This window comes from Bison bison, unplaced genomic scaffold (genome assembly GCF_000754665.1).
Source record: "Bison bison bison isolate TAMUID 2011002044 unplaced genomic scaffold, Bison_UMD1.0 scf7180017864364, whole genome shotgun sequence".
In the NCBI taxonomy this organism is placed as follows: domain Eukaryota; kingdom Metazoa; phylum Chordata; class Mammalia; order Artiodactyla; family Bovidae; genus Bison; species Bison bison.
Window position 1 is genome coordinate 4,178,857 of NW_011494936.1, and position 10,339 is coordinate 4,189,195.

Sequence of the window (10,339 nt, forward strand, 5' to 3'; positions counted from 1 at the left end):
AAGACCTATTACTTATACAACACTTCCTATGTCCCAGGTCCTGCTGTATGTGCTTTGTCCATACTGATTTCACACTCACAGTTAGCAAGGTATTATTATTAGAGTTAAGGACACAGAGGCTGAGACTTGCCAACCTGTTCACATAGCTCATGCAAGGCAGAGACAGCATTGTCTCACTCTTGCTCGCACATTCTTCACCACTACATTGCTCTATTTCTGAGAGAAAGAGGAGAATGACATTGGAGATGGGGGTTGCTACTGCTAAGTCGCTTCAGTCGTGTCTGACTCTGTGCAACCCCATAGACGGTGGCCCACCAGGCTCCCCCGTCCCTGGGATTCTCCAGGCAAGAACACTGGAGTGGGTTGCCGTTTCCTTCTCCAATGCATGAAAGTGAGAAGTGAAAGTGAAGTTGCTCAGTTGTGTCCAACTCTTCGAGACCCAATGGTCTGCAGCCTACCAGGCTCCTCCGTCCATGGGATTTTCCAGGCAAGAGTACTGGAGTGGGGTGCCATTGCCTTCTCCAGGAGATAGGGGTAGGGAGAAACAAATATTGTTTTCAAACAAAAAAATCTCCATTTTTAATAGAAGCCACCTAGATGTCTGGGAAGACTGAGAGAAGAAAATAGATCACTATTCAAATAGGCACAGAGTAGAAGACGATGGAGCTGGCACAGAGGTGAGGATTTTGTCCTCCTTTTCCCCAGTGATCATGAGGGAAATGGCAACGTCCTGCATTTTGAATCAGGAAAAGAAGAGCAGACTGTTCTGAAAGGCTTCCCGGTTCCTTGGGGAAGCTGCTGATACAGGTGGAAGTGACTGAACTCTAGGAATCCCCACACAGCAGAACTAGTCCCGTCAGATGCTTCAAGAAAAAGTACTCTGGGATCAGGTACATATGAAAATTATACCATCCCTCCTGGAGACTTAAAATGCAGCTCTGTGTAGGAGAGGATCTGATTAAAGCCTGTAATAAAGAAATCTATGTTATTTAACTCAGGATTTCCCCAGATGGATTGACAGAACCCTTTTGTGAATAAATGAGCTTTGTCTGTGAGAGAGAGGGAGAGGGACAGAGAGAGGGAGGGAGGAAGGAGCTGGTTAACACCCATTGGAATTACTGCTCTAGGAACCTTATTTTAGAATTTGCTGTTTAATGACAAACACTAAGCTAAAGAAAAATTAATTTTTAGAGGAGGTTAAACCTAACTACTACTGTGCCAAACGGTGCAGGGAGTCTTAACAAAGAGAATTCGAGTAGAGCTGTAGTTCAGGAAGGAGAGAATATTAATTACATTTTTATTAGGCAGTAAATGACAAGCACTGAGTGCAAAGTACCCATTTGTGCCTAGGCATAGCATTCCTTTATAGTTTATACCAAAATGATATACACATTTTAAAAATTAAGTTTATTTGGAGACTTCAATTATTTTAATCAAACTTTCTGGGGAGAAAATAGTATAACAGCCATGCTCTTGTTCATTATTACGTCTTTAACTCATCCCAGTTACCCATTTCTGGAAAGTCACAAATTGTTAATAATTTATCTTGTCACCTCAAGGCAGTTACCTGATCTATGTCACAGCGACCTGAAGGAAACACCCAGATGCAGCCCCGGGCTTCTCATCAATCTTTGTAAGGAGATACCTGACTTCACCCTGAGGCTCACCTATCACCTGCCTACTGGTGACCGGAGGTAGAGGACAGTTTCCTGTGCCCTCACGGTGCTCTGCCCTTTCTGTTCTCCCAGTCTAAGGTGCGAAGGCATCCTTTCCCACTCCAGCTGAAGCCTGCTAGGGCAGCATGTACCCTGCACACTTGAGCTAGTTTCTTGGTAACAATACACCCCTTAGGAGCCCCTAGTCACTTCTCTCACAGCATTTTTTTGGCTTCTTCTGTCTCCTACTATTTTAATTTGATTAGGCTGTTACCCACCTATTGTCTACAACACAGAAATTACTCTTATTTTTATGTCTTTATGCATTCCCTCTGCTCAGCTTGTCCTATCTGATTTTTTTTTTTTTTCATCATCAGTTTTCCAAATTCTCCTCTTAGTTTTCTAAGCTAGTACCTTCCTCTCTGATATTTCAACATGGAAGATTGTAGAACCATTAAGAACACAGGTTCTGGAGCCTAACTGTGCAGGTCTGAACCCAATACTCCATTTCCTACCATCCAGGGACCTAGGACAAGTTACTTAACATCTGAGTTTCAACTTGTGAATCTGTGAAATGAAGATCACAGTACCTTCATGTGGTCACTGTGAAGATTAAATGAAACATGCAATGTGAAAAATGCTTAGCACAGAGCTCAAGGCATTAAGAGCTGCATTTGCTCTATTTTTCCTTCTATATTATTTCTTCTATATTGTCTCATATCCAAAATCTAGCTTTTCTTCTTGCCCTTTTTTCCCCCAAGTGTATAAATATCATACAGACTAAGCCATTAGATTTCCTATAACATGAACTTGTCATTGTTTCTCATGCCACAAAATTAATAAAAGTTCCTGTCTTTAAAACTTATATCCATCTTCCCCTCCACCCCCCGCCAGCACTATTCTTACAACCCTAATTCATTTAATTTTCCTCTTTCTCATTAAACTATTTTTATTTTAAAATTTGCTCAGGTGTTATAATAGACCAGCTTGTAAAAGAATTCAAGTGTTGTTCAACACATTATGTTCAAATGAGTAAAACAATTTAAAATAGGTATAAACAATGGCTCTCCAATTTCTACTCAGTTCTTTTTTTAATCCAAAAAGCTAGCTCCATTTTAGGAACCCTAACTCTGCAATTTCAGTCAGTGTCATTGCCAAAGACAGTTTCAACTCAATTTTGATGTGCCCCAAAGAACATTAGAGGTGCATAAACAGATATATGAGCAGAAAAATATTAATTCTTTTTCTGTCTTCACTGCATAGCAAAATTAAGATTTTATTTCCCCCTGAGGTAAAGGGAAAAAAAACTCACTTGTTCAGTATTCTGCACTATTCAGTATATTGCTATCAAGCTGATGTTCTTTTACACTGTTGCTGCTGCTGCTAAGTCGCGTCAGTCGTGTCCGACTCTGTGCGACCCCACAGACCCCACCAGGCTCCCCCGTCCCTGGGATTCTCCAGGCAAGAACACTGGAGTGGGTTGCCATTTCCTTCTCCAATGCGTGAAAGTGAAAAGTGAAAGGAAGTCGCTCACTTGTGTCCGACCTTTTGCGACCCCATGGACTGCAGCCTACCAGGCTCCACCGTCCATGGGATTTTCCAGGCAAGAGTACTGGAGTGGGGTGCCATTTCCTTCTCTGTCTTTTACACTACCTAACCCTTATTATTCTCTTGAATCTCTCCTGACTTCATGCGAATTTCAGTATATTTCCCTTTTGTATCGAAAGCCCTTAAGACTCCTCCCCAAGCTCAAAATTTTAAAAATTGGACTATAGTTGATTTTTGATTTACAAAGTTGTGTTATTTCAATTGCACAGCAAGTGATTCAGTTACGCATACATATGAGATATATATATACTCTTTTAGATTCTTTCCCATTATAGGTTATTATAAGATACTAAATATATTTCCTGTGCTATACAGTAGGTCCTTATTTTATATATAATATATACTATATATAATATTTTATATATAATACTGTTAATCTCAAACTCCTAATTTATCCCTGTCCCCCTCCCCCCAATTTTCTCTTTGGTAATCTTAAATTTGTTCTCTATGTCTATGGGCCTCTTTCATAAATAAGTTGATTTATATTATTTAAAATTTTTTTAATTGGAGGATAATTGCTTTTCAATATTGTGTGAAGGTTCACTGTACAAATGTTTTCACATATAAGCAATATCATTGATATTTGTCTTGTTTGACTTACTTCATTTAATATGATAATCTCTATGTTAATCTATATTGCTACAAATAGCATTATTTTTTATGCTAATATTATGAGTAACAATTGAGGGACATTCAGGTTGCTTCCATGTCTTGGCTATTGTAAACAGTGGTGCTATGAACACTGGGGTGCATTTATCTTTTTAAATTAGAGTTTTCTCCAAATATGTGTCCAGGAGTGGGACTGCTGAATCATGTGGCACCTCTATTTTTGGTTTTTAGGGAACCTCTATACAGTTCTCCACAGTGGGTGCACCAATTTACATTATCACCAACAGTGTAGGAGGGTTCCCATTTCTCCACACCCTCTCCAACACGTACTATTTATAGATTTTTTGATGATGGCCATTCTGACTGGTGTGAGGTGATACCTCACTGTAGTTTTGATTTGCATCTCTCTAATAATTAGCAATACTGAGCATCTTTTCATGTGCCTGTAGACCATCTGTACGTCTTTTTTGGAGAGATGTTTATTTAGATCTTCTGCACATTTTTTGATTGTGTTGTTTGGCTTTTTGATATTAAGCTGTATGAGCTGTTTGTATATTTTGGAAATTAATCCCTTGTCGATCACATCATTGGCAAATATATTCTCCCATTCCATACGTTGTCTTTTCATTTTATTTATGGTCTCCTTTGCTGTGCAAAGCTGTGCAAAAGCTTTTAAGTTTAATTAGGTCTCAGTTTTTATTTTTGTTTTTATTTCCATTACTCTAAGAGACGGATCTAAAAAAATATTATTGCAACTCATGTCACGGAGTGTTCTGCCTATGTTTTCCTCCAGGAATTTTAGAGTATCCGGTACCCGTAAGGGTCCTTTTAGCATATTTCTCCCCCAAGGTCAGACTTGGCTTCCTTCTTGCAGCTCACCTTTGCTCAGCTCTCTTTTCCCACCTACCAGGTTTTTATTTATCACCTACAAACCAGTATCTAGAGTGTCTACCATGTACTCAGTCCTATCTTATGTACGTGGCACTGTCCACAAAGGAATCCCCAGTGAGAAGGGTTGTTACTAACCTGGGCAACCTTCCATACACAGTCTTCTCTTGACTTAAAGATCACGACTAAATGTCTCAGTCTCTTACATACGTCTGCTTCTCTGCCAGCAAGGACATGACACAGTGAACTCTCTGTTGTATCAGATCTCTAAATGCAATGATATGTCCAGTTTGACACATCCTTCCAGATCTAACTTTAACCTTATAGCAAAGAAAGGAAACAGAGGAACCTGCCAAATGGCCTCAAGGAGACAATCTAAAGGAAACCCTGAAGGTGGCCCATCTTTTCAAAAAGTCACTATCAGATTAAAAGAAACTTGTGGGGACAAAACATCCAAGTGCAATGTGATGTGCTGGATTGGACACTGGGTCAGATAAACTACAGTAATGGACTTGTTTAGATCATCTGGGGAAACCTGCATATGATCTGGCTATTAGACTAGATGCAAATGTACTGAAAAAGTAGAGATCAGTGACAAAACTGAGCAGACTGCAAAAGAGTGAGTACAGCTTTTGGTTAAAAATCATATGTTTATTTATGCATTTATTTTTATTGAAGTATAGATGCTATTATGTAGTATTTTTAAAAAGCGATCTGAAAAATGTGTTCTAAGGTGTAACAACTAGTGATTAGTTGAGTGGTGGGAATGTGGTATTTTAGTAAATTTTTTTGTTTGCTTACATTTTCTAATTTTCTACAATGCGTCCATATGACTACAATTACAAAAGGTTATTTTTTTAAATGGTTGATGTTTAAAAAAAATTTTTTTTATTTTGTATTGGGGGATATGATGCTTTTGAACTGTGGTGTTGGGAAAGGCTCTTGAGAGTCCCTTGGACTGCAAGGAGATCCACCTAGTCAGTCCTAAAGGAAATCAACCCTGAATATTCATTGGAAGGACTAATGATGAAGCTGAAGCTCCAATACTTTGGCCACCTGATGTGAAGAGCCAACTCATTAGAAAAGACCCTGATGCTGGGAAAGATTGAAGGCAGGAGAAGAAGGGGACAACAGAGGACGAGATGGTTGGATGGCATCACCGACTCAATGGACACGAGTTTGAGCAAGCTCTGGGAGATGGTGAAGGACAGGGAAACCCATGGTGAAGGACAGCCCCATGGTGCTGCAGTCCATGGGGTCGCAAAGAGGTGGACATGACTGAGCAACTGAACAACAGTAAAACACCGTGACAGTTTCAGATGAACAGGGAAGTGACTCAGCCATACTTTACATGTATCCATCTCCCCCAAACTCCCCTCTCATCCAGGCTGCCACATAACACTGAGCAGAGTTCCGTGTGCTATATAGCAGGTACTTGCTGATTATCCATTTTAAATATAGCAATGTGTATATGCCCAGCCCAAACCTATCATTCTCCATGCCCCCACCCCCACAACTGAAGTTCAGTTTTTAAGTCTGTGAGTCTCTTTCTGTCTTATGAGTTCATTTGTATCATTTCTTTTTAGATTCCACATAAGGGATGTCATACAATATTTCTCCTCTGACTTACTTCGCTCAGTATGACACTCTTTAGGTCCATCCGTGTTGCTGCAAATGGTATTATTTCATTCTATTTAATGGCTGAGTAATATTCCATTGTATATATGTATAAAGGGTTTTTTTTTTTTTTAATGACTCATTTTCTCGCAGAAGACTCATCTCAGGAAGTTCACACACACTGATTACATCCTGGCTCTCTCAGATTTAAGCACATTCTGCTGCACAGTTAATGCTAAACTATCATACTCGATTCAAATTCTCTGGTGGATTTTTTTGTCTGAGGCCCTTGTTCCTGCTCTTCACCTTCACTGAAATCACATCCAGCAGAGTATTTATTCCTTTAGTGAGTATAACACCTGTGTGATCAGCAGATCCCTGCTGCCAACCTGGCTGATGGAACAAACAGGAAGAATGAATGTGAAAATCCATAGACTCTCATTAGAATAAGGCTTAGTAGCACACACCTTTGTACATACATAAATAACATATTTTACCCAAAACACAATAGCCACGCTATTAAAGAATGCTATTCAATACCATAATTAACTTATAAGACTATCTTGTTCCTCAATATTACTAGGCTATTTCACATACATTCCAGTCACATAATTCTAATGCACACTTTACAATTTAGAAACTAAAGTCTTTTCAAAACCCATCCTAACCTCAGGAAACACAGGTTTGTGAGAAATCCAGAAAAGCACATACATCTTTAAATAATTGTATTTAATGTGACTTTGAAGGTGTTCCACTTAAAACATCCCCAAGGTTATGGGCACTGAAAAACTGTAGCTATATTTTATCTCAGTTTCAGAACAGACTGATAAGTAGGAAACCCCAAGAGGACATGCAAATAGATGTTTACATTAATGAATTCTTTAGAAAGCATGCTTCATAAAAGAACTTTAAAGTGAGTATGGCGACTCCAAAGCAAAGCCCTCTCCAGACAACGTTTAAATAATTTACTAAAAAAGCATTACAATGAAGCAGTACAGATAATTCATTTCCAGCTTTCTACCTCAAACCCTGAACCAAGGATCTGGCACCAAGAAACCAGAACCACTCTTTGCCTTATATAAAAATGGGGCAGTCAATAGATATTCAAGCACTGAATTACGGGCAGAGATTTTTTCATTCTCCTTAAAAATTCACTTCAATGCTAGGTTTACTTTGCCTTTTTCTCTTGGGAGGTTGTGTGGAGATCGTTGTCTTAACATAAGTTGATTTCAGGTTCTCTTCAAAAATCCCTGTCTCCTTAATTATTTCAGTTGGCTGAAACACCAAGTCCTTTTTTAGACCCGATATATAAGTTCTAATAGTTCTCTGAGGTCATGCTCACATGTTCAGTTTCAGTAAAAACTCATGCGACTAGACACAGAGGAGTCAGTTGAAAATGTTTTTCCTAAAAGGAGTTGCTACTATGTAACTTTGATCTTAAGTTATTTCTATTAGTTATGTCCCGATATATTCTGATACTCCAACAATGTTCTGAATTCATACAGCAACTCTTTACCCCAGGTTTTAAAGTTTCACTCACATAAATCCATTAATCTCCCAAACTGCCCTATGAAGTCAAAAGAGTGTACTCTAACTCTGCATACAAAATACTTCCAGAATGAGCTTATAAATCAGTCATGTTTTCTGCCACATGAACAGAGAACTACAACCTGCCTCTCCCCAACAGAGAAATAAGAAAATTCCATATAGAGTTGATTTTAAATAATCTCCTGTAAATATTTAAAGACTGAAAACATTTTTCCTACCCTGTTAAAAAGATACCTTTGAAAAATAAACGTGACAGATACGAGGTTGCTATAAATTCTGAAAATGGCTTACCTATTAATGTAACTGAGGGCAACATAGGTTGGCTGCTGTAATTCTTGTTTTTCTAAAACACGTGGATCTGTATCTGAAATAAAAACACAATTATGATTTTTCAGCTTTCGCATCAGAATATATGAGGCTACCTAACCTAACGTAACAGAGGCTAAATGGAGAAAAAGATTAATTTAGTAGACTACTTTTTAAAGAAACCTCAGTCAGCAAAACATAATCATTTGTTCATTCATTCATAAATAACAAGATATTGCATTACTTTTCAAGAGAATTCCAAACATCAACAGTGATAAAATGTCCATCTGTCACACAAACTCCTGCACAATCCCCCTCATAAATATTGGTTTTCACTGCTTACAGTTACAATGTTGGCATGGTTTTTGGCGGTTAATCGGCCTAAGAAAGAAAGTCTCTGTTAATTATGCTCACTTCAATGCTGGAACAAATTAGTTGCCGTTGGAGAGCTCCATCAATTTGAAAATCTACTGAGTATTGTTCATATTCCCTCAACACTTCTCTAGGTTTGGGCTCACATTCTAGAGGACAACGCTTCTCCTTCCTAATTGTATAATGAGTTTATTATAACTTTTCTAGACTTTTGATCAGAAATTCTCATGCTGGTTCAGAATCCACAAACATCACATTCATCAGAGGATTTTTTTCCTCCTTGAAGACACAGAATTCAAAACCATAGCAACCTTCTCTGGCAGTGTTTCTCCAACACAACATAAAAATGCACTTTTACAACTATACATATATTCTCAAGTTTCTCATGTAAAGAACTGATTGAGCTAAATATACACAAAAACAATGTTTCTAGAGTAAAACTATAAAGAAACTGAACACATTTTTGTTTTCTTAGAAGAACGTTCAGACATTTCACACAGATTTCTTTTTATTACAACCTCGCTTAAAACCATCTCATTATTAGAACGCTTCCAGCTGCATTCAGCAATAGCACCTTCTTTGATGTAATGACAGATGCTGTTTCCAGTACCTTTGTACAGTGTTTACTGCACGTGGTGGCTGTAAGATACACATGCTAACTTCCAAGTGTGGTAACAGGTGATGGGGGGTAGAGGATGCAGACACAGTGGCACAGGGCAAGGGTGGCAAAATGACAGCATAAAAATCAATTTACAAATGCTTTCCACTCCAGACTAAAACCAGACAGTAGTGGCAATTTTATTCTTGGTGTTAAAGTTAAGAATCTCATGTTCAGTTTATTGTTTTTCCTATGCCAAGAAATTTCAGAGACATACTATTCAGAAATCCTGCTTCCTGGGTCTCTGCCATGGCAAGTCCATGAAAGCCAAATTCTGAAACAAGAGACAAAGGTTCTCTGAATGGCTCCATCAAGTCGGGTCTTGAGGTTTTGGGCAGCGCAAGTGAGAACAGATCAGTAATTCAGCATTTCCTCTGCCTATGATGATTACATATGCAACTGAGGCTGTCCGTAGATCACTGGACCTACAGAAATACTGTCTTCTGAGCTTATTCCACTATCTTCCAAAACCCTAGGCTAGATGTATGCTCACATAGCCTCAAATTATGAGTGGTGAAGAAAAAAGACATCCAGAAGCTTCCAAATACCGCTCCATAACAACAATACTGCAAGCACCTCAGGCAGGATTCTCCTGTTTTTCTGGAATGCAGACTCCGCAACCAGCAAGGAAGTAGAACCTCCAGACAGATGTCCACCAGGCCTGAGACATCTTTCTCAGATTACTGTCTCCCTAGAAACCTGTAGGACATCCATGAAATCTTCACGTTCTTAAAACGAAATTAGGTACTTGGTGCCCACAGTCAGCAGAAGTCTGCATGCATGCCTCTGAAGGAAAAGCATCAGGGGCCAGTCAAGAATAAACATCAGCTCCTTCACCCGCTTCCTGGCTGACTGGTGTGTGGTGATCATGACTCACCATTTTATGGATTTAATTACACCAGGGAGCCTTCCACATTCAGTAAAAGTATAATAGCTGCCTTCATTATTTCTCCCTCCCTGACAGAAAAGGAACTGTCTAATGCTGAAAACTCTCCACAGGAGGGTTAGAGTCACAAGGGCATAGGGTGTTCACAGCAGGATGACGATGTCCTTTTCGTGAAGACAGGACGTCATTTAG

The 10,339-nt window shown here is 39.0% G+C and overlaps 1 protein-coding gene across 2 annotated transcripts in view; it reads right to left on the reverse strand.

Annotated features, from left to right (window-relative positions):
- The window catches only part of JAZF1 (JAZF zinc finger 1), a 323,385-nt gene that overhangs the window by 140,129 nt on the left and 172,917 nt on the right, over positions 1-10,339 (reverse strand). For both annotated transcript variants that reach the window (XM_010855401.1, XM_010855400.1), the window contains exon 2: positions 8,217-8,289. The gene's annotated coding sequence lies outside the window, so the exon portion shown is untranslated. The remainder of the gene's footprint in view (positions 1-8,216; positions 8,290-10,339) is intronic.